Source organism: Periplaneta americana, chromosome 12, assembly GCF_040183065.1.
Source record: "Periplaneta americana isolate PAMFEO1 chromosome 12, P.americana_PAMFEO1_priV1, whole genome shotgun sequence".
Taxonomy (NCBI): domain Eukaryota; kingdom Metazoa; phylum Arthropoda; class Insecta; order Blattodea; family Blattidae; genus Periplaneta; species Periplaneta americana.
In genome coordinates this window covers 49,519,991-49,541,558 of record NC_091128.1, presented here as the reverse complement: position 1 = coordinate 49,541,558, position 21,568 = coordinate 49,519,991, and the positions used below count along the sequence as shown (strand labels likewise).

Genomic DNA, 21,568 nt, shown 5'->3' with positions numbered 1-21,568 from the left:
TACTCGCCACATTCAATAAAACTGTGAAGTAATTTTTTCCTTGCTTTGTAAACTAATTACGCTGTTGATTGTATTATGTTCCCAAACAATGAAATATTGATGTAACTTAGATCCTACATGTACAACTAAACAATGAACCATTAACAGACAAATCGTGAACAATGCATCTTCCATCCATGAAATGAAGAGCCAAACAAATCATAACATAATTCACTCTCTTTCCGACTTTGTCTGGCTCTTTTGCAATGAAAGAGATTAATTATATTTAGTTCTGAATAGAGAATGCCTTTCATTATTTTCATAAATTATGAATTTGTACGTTCGAAATTGCTTTTTGTAATATGAACAATGTATGTATTAATCATAATCTATGCAACTTTGTGAACTATTAGGTTGGTACATAATTCCGTAGCAATTTTTCATAAGTTTATTAAACACATCAGATACACATAAGAGAGAAGTTAATCAACATTATATTCTCCTTCACTATTTACAACAGTCTGCCAATGCTGGAGTAGTTTTTCGATTCCACGCTTTGAGTTAAAGAAGTCGTCAAGCCATGTTCGGAGCACATTTGCATCCGGAAAGAAAGTTTTCTTGTTCAATGAAGAGCGGAAGAGGTGAAAATCTGAGGGCGCAAGATCAGGTGAATAAGGTGGGTGTGGAATGACTTCCCAACCCAACTCCTGGATAGTGTTTTGTATCTGGTTAGCAGAGTACGGCCAGGTGTTATTGTGGAGTAGCATCACTTCGCTCAGTCTTGTTGGTCATTTTTCTTGGATTGTGTATGCAAGACATCTCAGTTGGTGGCAATAAATGTTTGCAGTGATGGTTACACCTCGGGGAAACAATTCGTAGTACAGCACACCCTCGCAGTTCCACTAGATGCATAATTATCTTTTGTGTATGCGCGCTGGCCTTTGTGCGGGGAGTTGCTCTTTTGTTTGGGCTCAGCCATTCCTGTCTTTTCCTTATGTTAGCATAAAGACTCCATTTTTTGTCACCAGTAACGATATTGGATAGGAATGTTCGACATTGTTCATGAGTCAGTCAATGATAAGCAAGCAAAGATGCACATATGGCCACCTGCTGATTTTTGTGGTTTTGGCTTAGAGCATGTGGTACCCATATATCTGATTTTTGAAATTTGCCCATTGAATACAAATATCACACAATGATGGAATGGTCACAGTTCATCACATTTGCCAGTTCTCGGGTACACTGACGGGGATCATTGTGGATTAATGTGTTTAAACGGTCTTCATCAAACCCTGAAGGTCTTCCTGAACATGGAGTGTCATTAATGTCAAAAGGACCCTCCTGAAAACGAGAAAATCATTTTCTTGGCATGCTCTGTTGGATAGCATTGTCCCCATACACTGTGCAAATGTTTCTGGCCGCCTCTGCCGCTTTTGCCTCTCTGTTGAACTCAAAAAGAAGAATATGTCAGAAATGTTCCACTTTCTCCACTTGACACTCCATTTTTCTAGCATCCACAGCACCACTCACTATCTGCAAAAACGAAAACTTCAATATGTAAACTCAAGCACAACAATTATTGAACTTCAAATAAAAAATGACAGTCGATAAATAAACCCATAGCAACTGGAGTACCAACACGCGAAACAAAAACGCTGCGAACTTACGCACCAACCCAATATATGATTTTGAATATTGGTAGTGTATTGTGCTTTTTATGCATCAACCCCATATATGATTTTGAATATTGGTAGTAGTGTAGTTTTTCCTGAAGAAAAAGGTGGTAGTACTTCGTGTAGAATTTATTGGTGTGGATAGGGAGATGATTACTGTCCAATGCACGAGAATTCAAGCCCTAAATCGAGTTCAGAAAAAAATGTTAAAAATATAATTAACCCTTGTTTATTTTCACTCTAAAGGTACGGTCACATGTCGCTACTTTTGCAGTGCTGCAGTACAAAATACTGCACAACTCTTGTGCTGTGGCATGTGAACAGTGGTGCTGCTGAACCAGCTGCTCGCTACTTTTTCATGCAGTGCTCGCAGTTTGAAAGTACCAATGTGTGAACAGGGTTCTTGGGGTTGCAGCTGCAGCATTTTTTATATCAGTTTTGTTGAAATTTTGCAGTGGTTGTGATCAGTGTTGCCACTCAAATGTGCCAATGATACTTTATATTGTTTGGATATAGTTTAATGTTTGATGTGGTGAAAACAAATGATTTGTAACAGTTACTAAATGTACAACAGTCAGAGTATATTTGCTGATGATATAATTAATTTTCTTTTCTTTTTGTTTTTTTTTTTTCCCCCTGTAGCATAATTTCAGCATTGCTTATAAGAATATACTCTTAGTTATCATTGAAATATAGGCGTTTTTCTAATACCTGTATAATAAAAATAATGTCAATTATTGAATACTAGTTAGGATAGAAAAACAAATAATAAACCTACTTGAACCAAGAGAGTGCTTGTGGAATTTGCAAATACAGATTCCCACAACAAAAAGTAAACGGCTTTAGCAGAAATTAACTAATGATGCAGTGCAAATTTCAGAAGATGATGTTAAAAAAAATCCACTCTCTTTGGGACCAATACAATAAAGAAGAGTTAAAAAATAATAATGTTCCCAATACTCGCAAAAAGTTCTTACATCATAACATTAGAGCCTATTCATCTCAGTTATCATAGCTCCTGAAGGAGATTGTAACTTCAAATTATTCTGTATTTCTATTCCCTCTTGTCCCAGCATCGTCTGCTTTATATTTAAAGTGGTGTGTTAAGTAAACTATCACATGAGCTTTATAATCTGAAACTCTAATACAAGCATAACCATGAAAAAATTAACACGAAGATGCAAAACTGCAGCTTGACTGCAGCTGCAAGAGTAGCGCTTTGTGTGTGAACAGACTTGCAACTTCTGCTGCACTCAGCTGCAGTAGAAAAGTTGCGCAGCAAAAGTAGCTATGTGTCACCATACCTTTAATGTGCCTTTGAAAAGAAATACAAATTAAATCCATGTTGGTATAAACCAGCTCAATCTGGCTTAACAAAATGACAAAATGGTTTGCAATAAAGGCATTTATTAAACTACATAAATTTTTCACAATATAGCCATTTCTTCAATGTTATCTCCTTTCCTGTTATGCTCTTTACTTGTGATGTGTGTTGCAACATCAGTTTCATAAGCAATATCAATGGTGGCATAATGGCATTATCAAAGCAGTGTGTACGCGTTAGAAAACGATTATTTCATGAGAAATGGGAGGAAGAGTTTTTTTGCTGTTTAGAAGGGGTGAACATACAATGTATGTTATCCTCGAAAATCCTATTAGGCATTAATAAATTTAATATACAACGACATTACTCCTTATGTCATAAAGAGCATGCTGAATTAGAAGGTAAGACAAATTAAATGTCATTTTTTCGTACTATTACGAAGAAAATTTATGATCTTAACATTTGCATAGTATACTAAATACGACATTATACCTTAAACATGCTGCATTAAAAGGTACTAGGAATTAAATGTTGTTTGTACGTATTATTTCCAAAAGAAATTTATAAAAATATCAAATGTGCGTAGAAAACAAAACATGATTTTCTGAAATTATTTTAGGTCGAGAACGTGCAAATCTATTATTCAAGAAAATAAACGTAGACAACGTGATGGAATATTATTGGCTAGTTACGCAAATTCTCGCCTGTGATTTGAATAAAAGTTTTCGAGTCTCTCACATTAACCAAGTGCTTTCCTAATAATTCGCCACTGACCCCTTAGCGATTACGATAAGGTGACGCAGGTCACAGCAGTTTATATTTCCCATCCTACAATGCAGTCTCCTCTCCTAGTAAACAAACTATTTCAAATCGAGTGCCTCACGTAACCGAAAATTTTGCCGATGTATGTTTTAAGGTTATCCCACAAATTCTCATTTGGATTAAGATCTGGGGACTGAGCAGGTCACCCTACAACTTGAATATTGTGTCTTCCCATCCATTGTGTTGTTGTTCTAGCAACATGTGCAGTGGCATTGTTGTGTATTAGAAGGAATTCAGGACCAATTTCTTCAGTGATGGGAAAGACTACAGGCTGCAATATCTCTTGAATGTAACGATTTGCTCCTAGCGTTCCTTCAACTAAAACGAGGTCAGTCTTCCTGTGTGCCATTATTCCTCTCCATATCATGATAGAACCTGGTTGGAATTTATGAACCTCCTGTGCATATCTTAGTCTTATGGAATCTGCATGTAGACCAAAGCGTGATTCATCAGTAAAGAGAACCTGACCCCATTGATCATCTGTCCAATCTTCATGTTTCAGACACCACAAAACACGTTCTCGATTTCTACGTCGAATAGCTGGACACCTCAATGAGCGATCGGCTTAAGACCTCTCTCGTGCAGTCTGTTCCTAATGGTCTGGGTTGATACAACCACATTTTCAACATTATGCAAAGCACTTCTTAACATGCTTACAGTTGAAGTCCTTTCTCTCAAGCCTCTTAGACACAGAAATCTGTCTTGTGTGGTAGTTGTAACTCTCTGTTTACCTGGATGCTGTTCTTCTGGACTACCAAATTCACGATATCGACTCTACATTCTGAATATTACGCTTCTTCCAGCCCTCGCTCTGTCAGCTTGTATTCCACCATTTTCAATTATACCAATTGCTCTAAACACGTCATCGCAGCTTAAATGACGATGTTGAGCATTCATTTCAAGTTATCTAAACCAATGGCTATTAATTGGTTTAGATATCAATGCCAGTAAATCCATACTATTATTTTTCTCGCGGTATATGTCATTCATATCATTCTAACATATCTGATGATACTACTATCCCTTTCTTAACTGTTGTTGTTTTCTAATGCCAGGCATTTGACAATAAAGTCATTTGACCTCTTGCGCTCCAATATTTTTCAAAGATATTATCATGGCCAGCCACTGAAGCACAGATTTTGAGGTGTTCCGAATCCATTTCTTGGTTTGAGTTGCACAATGGGCAGTTAGGGGACTGATATATTCCAATTCTATCCAGGTGTTTGGCCAAACAGACATGGCCTGTTGCCAATCTAAATGCAGCTACAGACGATTTTCGTGGTAAATCGGGAATTAACTGTGGATTATGATGCAGAGAGTTGCATTTTTTCCCTTGGGATTGTGTTATCAAATTTTGTTTGTTGAAGTCTAAGTATGTAGATTTAATAAATCTTTTCACAGAGTAATACATAGATTTAGTAACAGGTCTGTAAGTAGCAGTGCTGCCCTTCTTTGCTAAAGCATCCGCATTCTCGTTTCCCAGGATTTCGCAATGGGATGGTATCCATTGGAATACAATTCTTTTATTGCCTTTTTTAACTGTAAATGAGCACAAACGCTATTTAGGTGTAAATTTTTCTGATGTTTTGTATATTCGATTCCGTAACTGTTTCAAATGTAAATCATTTTACCTTTCAGGTGTGTTTCCAAATTATTTGTAATATGCTTTGTCAAATCTGGCAACCTTTCCATAAGGGAAGTTTAATTTATTATTTATTATTATTAATGTTTTACACTGTTGAAGTTACCAAAATTCTCCATTACAAATGAACTAATCACCATGTGGCTAACAAGAAAGACAGGCTTCGGCACGAATTGGAGTCATCATGGTCTAGTCATGGCCATCTTGACAATTGCCTAATATAAATACATGTTTAAAGGTCTAAAAACACAAAGGAATTGCTATATTCAACTCATGTTAAACGTCTATTTATATATAAATTTGTTCAATGTTGGCAGTGTTATGACTAAGACTGTGACATCGCGCCATAGCCCTTCTTTCTCATTAGCCACGTAATCACCCTATCTGACGTACTAAAATAAGAAATTCCAATGTAATACTGTAAATAAAACAAAACACTGGTTTCTATGATGTCTGGTGCATAGATAAATGAATAACTTACTTCCGGGTGCCCAGTGCTTAGTACTTATTTGGGTTTGAAAAGAATTTTATTAATAAAATCATCTGTTCCTTAGAAAATTTTGATGTGTGTAGTTCCAACATTACAACAGCTTTATCAATAGTTAGTGACACCAGATCATCCTTAAAAAATTCTTCTGACAAGCGCAGTTCCTCAAAGTGAGACATCACACTCTTGAGTATTTTACTGGCTCTGACACTGCAAGTTCAATCAGGTCAACAAAAATGTTCAATGTGACTCTATGTACCATTCATTTAAAAAAGATACAATTAGAACAGATTTTTCCCTGACTGTAGATCAGTGGTACTCACTAGAAAAGTGAGAAATAGTAATTTGCCAAGAGCCACATTGCATTTCATAGTATTGAAGCTTAACAAAATGCACGGACTTTTCATTACTAAACTATTTGACTATTATTATTATTATTATTATTATCATTATTATTATTTCAATATAAGAGAGATTACTTGAAGGAAAAACTGAATGAGGTAGAAACAAATAGTAAAAATAAAAACATTAGAGATTTATATAAGGGCATAAAGGAATTCAAGAATGGATATCAGGCAAGGGTAGACATGATCAAGAATGAGAATGGTGACTTGCTTAAAAACTCTCATTCAGTCCTGAACAGATGGAAAAACTATTTTGGGCAACTACTAAATATATATAGGCCAAATAGAAATGATCGGGACGAAATTGAAATACAAACTGCTGAGCCATTTATACCCGAACCCACACTTTCTGAAGTCGAAATTGCGATAGAAAATCTGAAAAATTATAAGTCTCCAGGTATCGATCAAATTTGAGCAGAATTAATACAAGAGGGTGGAAGCGCATTATCTAACGAAATTTATAAGCCTGTACTTGCTATTTGGGAAAAGGAAATTGTACCAGAGCAATGGAAGGAGTCCATAATCATACCTATCTTTAAGAAGGGGGCTACGACTAACTGTGGTAACTTTCGAGGAATATCACTTTTGTTGACATCGTACAAAATTTTGTCCAATATTCTTTTGAGAAGATTGATCAGATATTTTGTATTCGACATATAATGGAGAAAAAATGGGAGTATGAGGGTACAGTGCATCAGTTATTCATAGATTTCAAAAAGGCATATGACTTGGTTAAGAGAGAAGTTTTATATGATATTGATATTGAATTTGGTATTCCCGAGAAACTAGTTCAATTAATTAAAATGTGTCTCGGTGAAACGTACAGCAGAGTCCGTATAGGTCAGTTTCTGTCAGATGCGTTTCCAATTCACTGTGGGCTAAAGCAAGGAGATGCACTATCAACTTTACTTTTTAACTTTGCTCTAGAGTATGCCATTAGGAAAGTCCAGGTTAACAGAGAAGGTTTGGAATTGAACGGGTTGCATCAGCTGCTTCTCTATGTGGATGACATGAATATGTTAGGAGAAAATCCACAAACGATTAGGGAAAACGTGGGAATTTTACTTGAAGCAAGTAAAGAGGTTTGGAAGTAAAGTATGTGATTATGTCTCGTGACGAGAATATTGTACGAAATGGAAATATAAAAATTGGAAATTTGTCCTTTGAAAAGGTGGAAAAATTCAAATACCTGGGAGCAACAGTAACAAATATAAATGATACTCAGGAGGAAATTAAACACAGAATAAATATGGGAAATGCCTGTTATTATTCTGTTGAGAAGCTTTTATCATCAAGTCTGCTGTCAAAAAATCTGAAAGAATTTATAAAACAGTTATATTACTGGTTGTTCTTTATTGTTGTGAAACTTGGACTCTCACTTTGAGAGCGAAACATAGGTTAAGGGTGTTTGAGAATAAGGTGCTTAGGAAAATATTTGGGGCTAAGAGGGATGAAGTTACAGGAGAATGGAGAAAGTTACACAACACAGAACTGCACGCATTGTATTCTTCACCTGACATAATTAGGAACATTAAATCCAGACATTTGAGAATGGCAGGACATGTAGCACGTATGGGCGAATCCAGAAATGCATATAGAGTGTTAGTTGGGAGGCAGGAGGGAAAAAGGCCTTTAGGGAGGCCGAGACGTAGATGGGAGGATAATATTAAAATGGATTTGAGGGAGGTGGAATATCATGATAGAGACTGGATTGGTCTTGCTCAGGATAGGGACCTATGGTGGGCTTATGTGAGGACGGCAATGAACCTTCGGGTTCCTTAAAAGCCAGTAAGTAAGTAAGTAAAACCTCATGTATTGTACCTCAATTTCAGCTGAATGAAGAAATAGGCGCAAAAATAAACAGCTATGTGTCTCATAAAACAATTAAATGCTGATTATGTTCACACTTATAATTATTTTGCTGCAAGTCTTTGTATAGCAATGTAACATTATGAGAGAAATGCGTCTATCTTAAAAGAATTACGAGGGAGAGTCAAAAAGTAACCTTAATAATTGTTTTATTAATTGAATATGTAGAATAAGACTACAAACACTTCATCACTTTTCAACAAAGTATAAAGGAGCACTTGCATTGAACGTAGTGGAGACTATGTTGAAAAGCGATGAAGTGTTTGTAGTCTTATTGCGCATATTCAATTAATAAAACAAATATTAAGGTAACTTTTTGAGTCTGCCTCGTAAATTAATAAATGTAATTTCGTTGGTATTAAGCTTTTTGTCTCACTTGTAAAATTTAGGTTTTTTTTTTTTTTTTTTTTTTTGCACATAGCTAATTTTGAAGGGCAACAATGAAATATGTGTTGTTGAATACCTGAACTGGGAATAATGATGCAGAGTTATCAAAATTTCCTCCAGTTGCACATATTACAGAAATTTAAAAAATGATTCTCAAAAAGAGCAGTAGTCTAGTAATATTAGTTCAAGAGTTGCAATAAATGTCTTAGAGACCCGCATGTGGCTCAGTAATGAGTACCATTGCTGTAGATGCTTCTTCATTGATGATGGAGAATCTACATCTTGATTCAGTAATTTTCTCATCTCCTTCTCTGTATGATTAACAATGTTAATACAAGTATTTGTCCAATGATTTTTTTGTAAACAGTGCGAAAGGCTTTACATATGGTTTTTGTTTTCTCTAAACAAGTGGTTCCCAAACTTTTTAAAGGTGCGACCCACTTTTGGGCAAGAATTCAGTTTGCGATACCCCCTTCCTCCCCCCCCCCCTCCACGGTACCTGTTTTCCACTGCATTCGAAAAATACAAATCCCTGTAAAATTGCTAACAACTATAATTTTACTCAAAATCAACAGATACTATCCGAAGTACGAATTTAAAGAACAGCTTTTTGAGTATTTTCTGAAAGAAAATCAAGACAGTTATGACAGTCACAGATGGATACTAAATCCTTTGCGTTCAACTGGCTGAACTTCCAAAAAATATGAAGTGTGTATCTAATGATGGAATGTTGAAACTAGACTATTTTTTTTCAGAGAGCATTGGCAAGTTTTGTATCAAAAGAATAATTAAGTTTCCCAAAAGAAACTCTTAAATTTTGATAACATTTACAACCTTGTATTCATGAAAAATAAATTTCTTGTCTATGATTGCCATCAAAACAAAAGCGAGAAATCCTGAACTTGAAAATGATATCACTGTGTATGTATTAAATATTTAGTAGAGATTTTAGAGTATATGTTCTGAAAAACAGGCACACCTGTCACATTAATTAATTATTTTTTTGCTTTAGAACTGTTGAAAGATTTTATTTTTATTTTTATGTTCAACATTGTGTATGTTTCTAAATACAAAATAAATAATATTGTAACTTTTATTACAAAACAATAATGAAATTTTATTGTTTCAACAATAGTCACTTTCTATAATTTAGTTTAAATACTCCCATCAGTAACACAGTATTCGTTACTGCACTCCACAGACGACAATGACAATTTACTTGATTATTGAGAACAACAATGAACTGTTAATCTTAACTAATGTTCACAAAGCACTATTTACAAAACAGAACTGTCAGTTCACAGTTCGTTTGCCTTGGCTAGTTCTTCTAGCTCAGTCACTCGAGTTCACAGTATCTCGAACCCCAGACCTTCAGAGACAGTCCACTGAACTTCGAACTCAGGTCCCACAGCTGCGGACACACTCAAGTCGAACTCCGGTCTCTAAGCTGGCTTCACTGCTACACAAGACAGGCTGGCTTGCTGTCCAACGACTACAACAACTGCTCAAGTTCACTCGCGTGTCGTATTTTATAACCAAACCATAGTTACGAGAAAGTACGATGCTAGAGATTTCGATGGATGTCCAGAAGATGGCACTCTCGAATTCTCTGGATTTCTCCCCCTCAGTCACTAGCTGCTTTACTTCCCCCTCTCCCTTCGTCACGTCCGCGGAACAGCGTGTCGCCTCCTCTCCTCTCCACGCCACGTGCCGCTCCCCAGTGCTCCATGGAGCGCGTACCGACTCCCGCGCGACCTGCCCTCTTGCGGGACGCGTGATCGAGTCTCGATGTGGCTGTCACATTGCTCCCTCCTTAGGGCTGGCCGTCCCGGACAGTCCCTTGGTAGGCCGCTAGTCGGTCCAGATGCACAACCGTCATCTTCCCTCGAGGTTGTCGCTGGATGCGATACACCACATTGTTGATCCGGGTCACCACACGGTATGGTCCATCCCAGGCACGCTGCAGCTTCGGTGATTTTCCTTTGGTCCTTGTAGGTCGATACAGCCATACCAAGTCGCCCTCCTGGAATCCTGCAGAGTTGGCTAATCTGTCGTAGCGCAGTTTCATCCTGTCGCTGGCCATCTTGAGGTGCTCTCTAGCCAGTTGGTGGACTCCATTCAACTTCTCGGTCAGTTCTGCCACGTAGTCAGTTGCTGGCTGGTCGGCGCTGGGTGGCGTGCCAAACAGCAGATCACAGGGCAGGCGCAGTTCTCTCCTGAAGACCATGTTTGCCAGTGTCATCCCTGTTGTATCGTGACCGACTCTGTGTAGGCCAAGAGGAACAGTGGAACTCTGGCATCCCAGTCTCGCTGATGGTTGGGCACCACCTTCCGCAGGTGCTCCTCCACAGTTTTGATGTAGCATTCCACCATGCCGTCAGACTGTGGGTGGAGGGAAGTGGTCCTGGTTTTATGCACCCCCAGACGCTCGAACAATTCTCCCATCAGGTTGGATTCGAAGTTGCGCCCCTGATCACCATGCAATTCCCGGGACACCCCGAATCTGCAGATGAAGTTGTCAAGCAGCGTGTCGGCCACTGTCGAAGCCTCTTGATTGGGAATCGCGTACACCTCTGGCCATTTTGTGAAGTAATCCATGGCTACTAGCAGGTAGCGGTTCCCTCGATCCATGACCGGGAACGGTCCAGCAACGTCGATAGCTATTCTCTCAAAAGGAGCTCCCACGTTGTACTGCTGCATGGCTCCCCTGCTGCGTGTCCTTGGTCCATTGTTCCTGTCGGTTCTCTGATGCATCCAGTAGAACCTCTGCCTTAACTTGTCCAGCATCTTGTTGGCTCCCAGGTGGCCTCCAGTCACTCCAGCATGAGTCTCCTCCAGCACTTCCTTCACCTTGCTCCTGGGCAGGACAAGTTGTTCTATGTGGGTCCTTCCATCGGCCGACTCCCAAATCCTCTTCAGGATACCGTCCCTGACAGTGAAGGATTCCCACTGGGCCCAGTAGCTCTTGTAAGTGGTGCTACGGTTGGCGATATCGGACCATATTGGTCTCTGGCCAGACTCCACATCACGCAGTAGCTGTCCAATGTTTGGGTCCTCCAGCTGCTCCCTCATGGCGGCGTTATCCATCCTGGGCTCGGCTGGGCGGCAATTGCTCGGACTGCGTGGGCGCCATCTCGCTCTTCTACTTTCAGGCAGTGTTTGCAGCCATCCGGGCACGATCGTCGTGATAAGGCATCAGCGTTGGAATGTTTCTTTCCTTGGCGGTGTTCGGAGGTGAAGCTGTATTCCTGCAGACATTGAACCCAACGGGCGGTCTGCCCCTCCAGATTCTTGAAGCCCAATAGCCAGGTGAGTGCAGAATGGTCTGTCCTCAGATGGAATTCCTGGCCATACAAATACTTGTGGAAATGGTTCAGGGCTTCCACAATGGCAAGAAGTTCTCTACGTGTTACACAGTAGTTTCTCTCAGCCTTGGATAGTGTTCGGCTGAAGAGGCAATCACCCTCTCTTGCCCGTCCTGTTCCTGAGAGAGTACTCCGCCGATGCCTACGTTGCTAGCGTCCGTGTCGAGCGTGAACATCCTTCCAGGGATGGGATATCCCAGTACAGGAGCAGTGCAGAGCGCCTCTTTCAGTGACTGGAAGGATGACTCCGCCTCGTCCGTCCATTGGAATTGTCGTTTCTCCTCGGTCAGCTGGGCTAGAGGCTTAGTGATGTTGGCGTACCCAGCTACGAACCTTCTGTAATAAGTGCAGAGGCCGAGAAAGCGGCGCAGCACCTGCTTGTCCCTCGGTCTCGGTCATCCTCTGATGGCTTGTAGCTTCTCCATTGGTCCCTACTACGTGCCCCAGGTAGCTGACCTTCATCTGGAACAGATGACATTTCTTCGGGCTCAACTTCAGCCTGGCTTGTCGCAGTCTCTCGAACACTTTCCTCAGGTTCGACAGCTGTTCGCCGAAAGTCTTGCCGACCACGATGACGTCATCAAGGTACAGCAAACGTGTCGTATGTCAGGCCTCTCATTACGGACTCCATTAGTGTCTGGAATGTAGCCAGGGCATTGCAGAGGCCGAACAGCATAACGGTGAACTGCCATAGTCCCTGGCCTGTAGAGAATGCCATTTTCTCCTTGTCCTCAGGATGTAGCGCCACCTGCCAGTATCCTGACTTGAGATCCAATGTCGAGAACCACTCTGCTCCGGCCAGAGTGTCCAAGGTGTCGTCAATTCGTGGAAGGGGAAAGCAGTTCTTCTTGGTGACGTCATTCAGTCTTCTGTAGTCCACGCAGGTCCCCAATCTTCTTCTTCACCAGCACCACAGGTGATGACCAAGGGCTGTCGGATTCCTCGATGACCCCTCTTGCTTTCATGCCCTCCAGTTGGCTGTCAATCTCCCTCTGTTTAGCTAGAGGGACGCGTCGAGGAGGTTATCTGATTGGGCGAGCATTTCCGGTGTTGATGTGGTGCTGAACTTTCTCTGTTCCCCCGTAGTCGTTTTCAGACAGACTGAACACGTCTTGAAATTCTGTCAGTAGATCGTGGACTTGTCTTCTTTCTCTTTTGCTTAAATTCTCCGCCAGTTCTCGAGCCAGCTCTTTCAGTGATGGGTCTAGATCTGGACGTGGTCGGTGATACTCCTCATTACCTGCCAGAGACATCACAGACACCACCGGCTCGCGCTACCTAGTACAGTTCCACTAGGCACCTCCTTGTCCCGATTGGTGACATTCAGGACTCTCACCAGTACCACCTTCTGGTTCGGGAGTAGGGATCTGGCCACATAAACCCCATCTATCGGAGTTGTCTGCAAATCGAGGAGCAGTTTCTCTTAGGCTGTCCATCCAGTCTTGCCGTCACCACTATCTCGCAGCCTGCTGGGATTGTCACTTGATTCTCCAAGGTGAGTCTGCTGGCCATGGGTTGGTCTTCGACGTCCCTCAGGAACACTTCATCCTGACCAAAACGGAGGATACGACGCCGGACGTCCACATTTGCATCGAAGATCCGCATGGCGTCGAGTCCCAGGATGACGTCTTCAGTGATGTTGGCGGCAAACACCCACATCTCCAGTCCGCTCTTTCCCAAGGTCAAATCCAGGAAAACCTCTTTTTGGATGGGCAGGCTCTCGCCTGAGGCAGTACGTAGCTGATATTGGCGCAGCGGCGTTCTCCCAGGTAGGCCACGTACGACTTCCGGTGTGGCGATAGCGAGTGACGCCCCAGTGTCTACCAGCACTCTGCATTGGCGGCCTCTTATCCATCCATCAGCAATCAGCCCATCGTCGCATCTTCTGTTAACCGTCTTCAAGATCAGCCAAGAGGATGGTGATGATGGCGCCGACGTGCCCCTCATCGCATCGGCCCCTTTTAGTTTCCCTGTTTGTGACCAGATCGGTCACAGTCCCTCCTTAGGTATCCAGGTTCGCCGCACGATCAACAGGTGGGCACTCCTCGTCTTCGTCGCTCGGGTGACTTCGGTTGACGTTCCTCGACGTCGGCCGCCGCGACGCTCCTAATCCGGTGCGATGCCGAGACGTTCGCCGTCAAGTTTGCTGCCTCCATCCTGAGGGCCGCCGGCAGAGCTGCGTTGATGGTGCGATGCTCAGCCAAGAGCAGCTGTTGCCTGATCTCGGGGTTTCGAACTCTGCTGCCAAAGGTGTAGGCTGCCTCTCCAGCGACGAAGTTAGGTGGTAGGCCCCTGAGGGCCTTATGGGCCAGTTGTTCCACCGCCATTGCAAATTCTTGTAGGGACTCGCCTGACTGTTGGACCCTCGTTTTTAGTTGGGTCCTAAATGCTGCCGCAAGTTGATGGTCACCATAACGTCTCTAAGGCCGCCCTTATCTCAGTGGCTGTCCCATCTTCTGGAACACTGTGAAGAATCTTCGACGCCTGTCCCTGAAGCACGGCCAGCAGCTGAGTAGTTTTCTCTGCTGGCGTCCACCCATTGTGCTCTGCAATAGCCTCGAACTGGCGACGGAATATCGCCCAAGACGTCGTACCGTCGAACTTCGGCATCTTGACGTTGCAATGTCTGGCTGAAGGCGATGGTTCCACAGGGCCACTATGTGAGGTCCTCAATTCTGTTACCGCTTCTTGCATGGCTCGTCGAACCTCCTCGGCAACTATCTTTTTATGTTATCTAGCCTGGCGATCCACCAACGTGAGGATGTGCTTGTTTTCTTCAGCATGTTGATCGATTAACGCGAGTATGTGCTTGTTTTCCTCAGTGTGTTTGTCCATCACCTCACTCGTCTTGTCCAGCAGTTCGCTCGTCTGCTCTTGACGACGCTCGAGATCGCGGATTTTACCATCGAAATGGTCTACATCCTGTCTTAGTTCGGTCACTGTCTCGTTTATAGTTGCAAAATTCTGGTTTAGTTTATCCAAATCGGCCTTAAATTCGTCTTTCACGATGTTAACAATTCCATCTACATGCGTCAAAACGCTACCGATTTGCATAGCGACGTCACTTTTAATTTCCGTTTTCACCTCACTTATGTCGTTTTTCATATCTGCCTTTACTTCATTTATATCGTTCTTCACCTCACTAATATCGGTCCTAATTTCTGCTTTTACTTCACATATGTCACTTTTCATACCTGCTTTCACTTCACTTATGTCGTTTTTCACCTCACTAATGTGCTTGTTCATGTCTGCTTTCATTTCCGCGATGGCTTGCAGGATCTGCTGTAGGTTCTCCATTATGTCTATAATATCCCACTTCTGACACCAGTTGTAACTTTTATTACAAAACAATAATGGAATTTTATTGTTTCAACAATAGTCACTTTCTATAATTTAGTTTAAATACTCCCGTCAGCTCCATAAAGTGCACGTACACTTGGTCAAATTGACGTGTGTAACATTTCGAGGTACACTTCTCCAGTGGCAGTACCATCAAAGAAAAAGGGTCCTACTAAGCCCCTAGATGATAGTCCACACCACACATGAACCCTTGGTAGATTGACCGCCTTATCCACATGGACATACGGATTTTCCGGTGCCCAGTAGACGCAGTTATGCCAATTCATTGTTCCATTAAGTTTAAACTGGGCCTCGTCAGACCACACTACCTTTGTCACAAATTGTTCGTCTTCAATTACCATTTACTGATACCATTCGCAAAATTGCATTTGACGATCAGGATCGTCATCATTAAGCACGTGCAGTAATCGTGGGATGTAAACTTTCTGCTTATCTTTCAGAATTCGTCATACACTTGTACTGCTAATCCCTACTTTACATGCACATTGCGTAGCAGACTTCTGTAGAGAAGTAACAAACCTTTCCAACACGAGAGCCGACGAAGTAGGACTTGTAGCTGTACACGGTCTTCCCGATCTTCCTTTGTGAATATCACAAATTGTTCCATGCGTCTCAAACTTGTCAATAATGCGTTTAATTGTTAAATGGGTTGGGGGTTCTCTTTTGTACTCCCGCCTCCACCGACGCTGCAATTCAATGGCATTATCAAACCTCATAAACCACTTGTGAATGCGTTTTCTCTGCTCGAATGCCAAGCGTGCTCCAGCCAGTTTATTTTCTCACCATCATGCAGAGTCCATGGATATCCAGAGTACCGCAATCCTTTGCGCCGGCAAATGCCAACATTGTTATTCCAGCGCGTGCTATGCAGTATATAATTGTATAGGGAAATAATGCAATGTAAGTGCAAAAAAATGCAATGCTGATGTGTTCAGAACTGTTCACAGAGAACTGAAAAAGATGCACATTTGTTTTCTCTATGACAAAGTGAAAGAAATAAGGAAAAAGAAAAGATGTGACTATAAATATAAAAAAGGAATGATCCACTACCTAAGCGAGTATACATTATGAGATTAATGAAAGATTGTATTTTGATATTTATTTCTTAAAATTTGGGCCCTAAAATGTTTTTCTAAAACTAATCTAGAATTTAAGTTGTTGCAACAATGATATTTCTACATAAAACAAATGAAAATTATGTACCAATTAGGATCAATGTCAAATTTTTACCATATTCTCCCTTTCAAACCAAGAATTTCTGAATTTAATTCTAAGCTATTTACCAAAATGCCATAATATATTTGTGAAAGTTCTGAATTCATTCTTGAGACAAGATTATATTGTTAGGCTCGATTTGAAAATACGAAGACCATAGAAACCCTATTAAGGTAACGTTATATTGAAATTGCTAACTTCCATATTTTTAAAGCTAAATTCACAAAATGTTTGTCACTGGTATATCTGGCTAATGATAACACATGTACAAAATTTCATCCCACTTTGATAAGTGGTTTACATTTTATTAACGTCTTAATAGAATACTGTATCGCTTTACATAAGAAATCCATTGTGACACGATAATTTACATTCATTATTTTTAATTGATATTCACATATATATATTGCTTGTGCAGCAAATGCTGCAAACTAAGTTCATTATAAGTTCATATTTATTTACAATGAATACCAGAAATTATTTGCTTCTGTAATAATGAAACATACCCCTCTGAATGGTTTTCTTTATGCTAAATACTTTTTATTGAACCTATACATCTTCAGTTCTTGAGTTTTATGCGAAAACGCAAGTAACAATGTCAGGACGATCAGTCGGTTTTTCATGTGGGAGTGAAGCAGTAGCTATTTCAGGTCATTGCAGATTGTAGGTGAGAATTAACAAAGTATCAGGTTTGCCATGCTTTCCAACAATTTACATAGCAATTTGGTATAGCTGCTGCATGTTTCGTGAACTACTTTGAAATGTAGAGGGTAGAATCATTTTATCCTGCTAAGAGATCTTGCTAAAGTGATCGAGACACTACAACATTTTGTAGGCCTCTGATTTTATCAGTAAGTAATACCTTTTGGTCTTTCCTTAGGCATTATACTGTAATTTTTGCGCTTCCTCCAGACAATACTGAAGAGAATCACACATATAAATATCTGTATCACTGAGTTACAAACGGGTTTTAAGGAACCCTGAGATTCATTGCCGTCCTCACATATGCCCACTGTCAGTCCCTATCCTGAGCAAGATTAGTCCAGTCTCTACCACCATATCCCATCTCTCTCAAATTCATTTTAATATTATCCTCTCATCTACGTCTGCCTCCCTCAAGGTCTTTTCCTACAGGTCTTCCAACTAACACTCTGTATCCAGTTCTAGATTAACCCATGCATGCTACATGCGCTGCCATCTCAAATGTCTGGATTTAATGTTCCTAATTATGTTAGGTGAAGAATAGAATGCGTGTAGTTCTGCGTTGTGTAACTTTCTCCGTTCTCCTGTAACTTCATCCCTCTTAGCTCCAAATACTTTCCTAAGAATCTTATTTTCGAACACCCTTAATCTCTCTTCCTCTCTCAAAGTGAGAGTCTAAGTTTCACAACCATAAAGGACAACTGGTAGCATAACTGTTTTATAAATTCTAACTTTCAGCTTTAAATATCTACAGCATACCGCCATTAAATATATGGAAAAGACCCATACCACTTGATTAATAACTATAAAAATATTTCATTTTTAATAACAATATTGTTATCTCACGTAAGTTTTGTATAGACTACTATATAGCCGTTACTCAGTAAATATTATAGAAATTAAGATCTAACTTCAGATATTCTCTACACCTACTTATATAACTCCAAAAGGTTTCACTTTCATATCATCAATAAAGCATTAGTCTGTATAATTAGTGACTAATATTCACATCATGGCATTCACTTAATAATGGTAATAATGTCATCAAACATTATTAAATTTTGTAGTTATTATCCAACACACAGACAGCTATACTCAGAAAATTACACACCAGAGAGTCTGACTTGTAAATTCTTTTTCGTAAGTCTTGAAGTTTTTAATAACCAATATTACGGAAACGTTCTGAAAAAGTTACACAAATGAAGATCGACATATTGGCATTATGATGTCAAAGAATCTGAGCCATCTGAATTCTAAATATGTCAGCAATCCTGCAGGTAGTAGCCTTCGTGTGATATTGTTTATTGTAGTGTGTTTGTGTTTTGTTTTATTCAGAAAAGCCATTATTTCTCAAAACTGACGACAGATGGATTTTGGAAAATACGAAAGTGATGTAGAAAAATTGTCAGTTCACTGAAAGCTACTATTTTTCTGAAAAACTTTGTGTTCCAAGCTTCAAAATGAGGGGTCATTTATTAAAATCCATTCAGCCATTTTCTCATAATTTCCATTACCAGTTCAAATTATATATAGGCCTATATATGCATTGGAATAAACATTACTATTGGAATTTTATGTACAGTGAATCGGTAAATTACTAGGAATTTTTATGACTATCAATCAATTCTTTTATTTTTTATTTTGTAAAATATTCTAATAATTTACTGATTAATTTTACAGCAAACCCCTATAGTAAAGCTTCGATTCAAAGTACATATGTAAGGATCCATATAAGTGAATATCACTTAAGAATAATGTAAATTGTAGTGCAAGCGACTTTTTATATAAAGTGGTTCAATATTTTAATAAAATGCAGACCATTATCATAGGCGGATGAAATTTTATACGTTTGTCACTATTAAGCAGATATACCAGTGATCAAAATTTGGTGAATCTGGCTTCATAAGTGTGGTAGTTATTGATTTCGCTATTGTGAACTCTTAAAACTAAGAACTTGGAGAAATTTCAGTATAATGTCCCCTTAAGTGCGGAAGCCGGAGAGTTTGCACGAGGAATGCAGTTGAAAATGTTTAGATTTATTATTTTTTATTTGTAACATTGTTGTTTTCATTTATTGCTTGTAGTCGACCTGGTTGGTGAGTTTGTATAGCACTGGCCTTCTATGCCCAAGGTTGCAGGTTCGATCCCGGGCCAGGTCGATGGCATTTAAGTGTGCATAAATGCGACAGGCTCATGTCAGTAGACTTACTGGCATGTAAAAGAACTCCTGCGGGACAAAATTCAGGCACATGCAGCGATGCTGATATAACCTCTGCAATTGCGAGCATCCTTAATAAAACATAACATTTAAAAACATTTTTATTGCTTGTAATGTACTGAGTTTATATTGCTGTAATACCTATAATTGTGATGCGTATGAAGAAATGTGTTGAACACTTAATTGTATATTTATGCCGTAATAATTATTAAAAGAAGTATTTATACATTGGTATGTTGACTGACAATAATGTTCTGAAATATACGTATATCCTTTTGAAGATTTTACCCTTCAAATTAAAAATATCTGAGTTTTACTTTAAATATTCCTATATCACACGTGTTAAAAAAGGAATAACAATGGCGGCCGACTCAGTGATTGCGCTACTCTGCTATATTCACGGACTCTGCTATTGTGATGAAAGTACTGACATCTGTTGAGCGAAAGACCATACTACAACATACTTGTAATTCGAATCGGTTGACAATGTCATTATCCTGATACAGTCTGACAAAGAGTGTATACATTTTTTTGGCGAACTGTGTATATTGTTCACTTATTAAAAACAAAGAAATGAAATAGACAGGTAATCCAGAAAATGAATAACCAAGGGATAGAAAATCGAGGTTCTACTGCATTTTTGTTATTTTCATACAATTTAGTGTAGTAGTAGTAGTAGTAGTAGTAGTAGTAGTAGTAGTAGTAGTTCATATGTCCAGCATAATCCTGTATGATATTAGGCAACAATGGTTACATTTGATGGGAACTAAATCAAATAGCTTACTTCTACAATAGTGGAAAGTGACGATAAAAATTGGCGACATACTTCACAATAAGATAACTAACAGCAGCATCCATAGCAGTTAATGTTTTTCTCTATTTCTTATGTCCTGTAAGTTACGGAAATGACTGAAGAGGTGTTATTTGTGCCATATACGACTGTTTTAAGTACCAGATTCAAATGTCCCCTTTGCTGTGGAGACCTTCGGTCCTTGGGAGTCATGACGCTAAAGTTTTGGTATCTCAAATCGGCCAAATTTTGATCTCCATTACTGGTGACCGTCGTTGCACTACTTATTTACGTCAACGTTTAAGTATTGCAATTCAATGCGGAAATGCAATGAGCGTTTTGGTTCTCTTCCCGAGTCCAGCCCTTTGGATGAACTCTTTCTCTTGTAAAATTTATTTAATATTCCGTATGTAAATATTTATATTTAGTTTTATATACTGTATGAAATGAATGGAATTGTCAGGTTTCCCAGAAACAAGGAATTGTAAATACCATATGATGAGGTTATGATTGATTTGAGTATTGTAGCTAATGATGAGAGGAATAGATAAACTCTCTCGTCCATTAAAGCTATTGTTGACATTCAGTATAACATGGCCCATGTAAGTTGTACTGACTCTTACAAATTTATGTGTAGTGAAAAAGTATCAATGTATCTTGACCAAGTAAAGTGAAAAGTGAAAATAAATTGTCCTGAAATGTCAGAAATATTTGAAAGTGATATTCACAAATTTTTGTGAGAAAGTCTTCATGGACTTAGAAATAATATAACTAATTGCTTTCTAAAACACAGTTAAATGTGAAAATTCTTAGTAATGTTTGTATGAGATTGCTGGTACACAAGTATTTCAGTGTCCTTAAAAACGCACGTGTAAAAAAAGTAAACAATTCATTTGTGACTTTTAGAGGCTACAAAAATATAAAATGAAAAAAGGTCGCACACAGTTAATATATTAAACAAATAGTTTCTTTCAAATGACTAGATAATCATTTATTTTTCTACTAATTTTCCTTCCTCCCATTTCCTTATTAAAATTCAGATTTTATTTTAAATTCATATAGATGACAAGAGTACAAAAACAAAAGGAAAGTGCTTTGAATTTATTTAGTTATTATGCTTCTTAAATATCAAACTAACATTTTTCTCTTTAAGTTTAAATATAGCCTATGTATTTGTTCTCATAGCGAGTCGCTAGATGGCATTGGCGATGCTGTCGCTAACCACATGCGTGTCATTAATCATTACTTTCCACTATTGTAGTAGTAGTAAGCTATTTGACTAAATATAAGACAATCATGTATGTATAATAAGGATTAACCATTCACTTCGT

The 21,568-nt window shown here is 39.3% G+C and overlaps 1 protein-coding gene across 6 annotated transcripts in view; it reads left to right on the top strand.

The window, feature by feature from the left end:
* Window positions 1-21,568, top strand: part of nej (nejire) — a 304,634-nt gene that overhangs the window by 240,260 nt on the left and 42,806 nt on the right. The gene's annotated exons all lie outside the window — the stretch shown is intronic.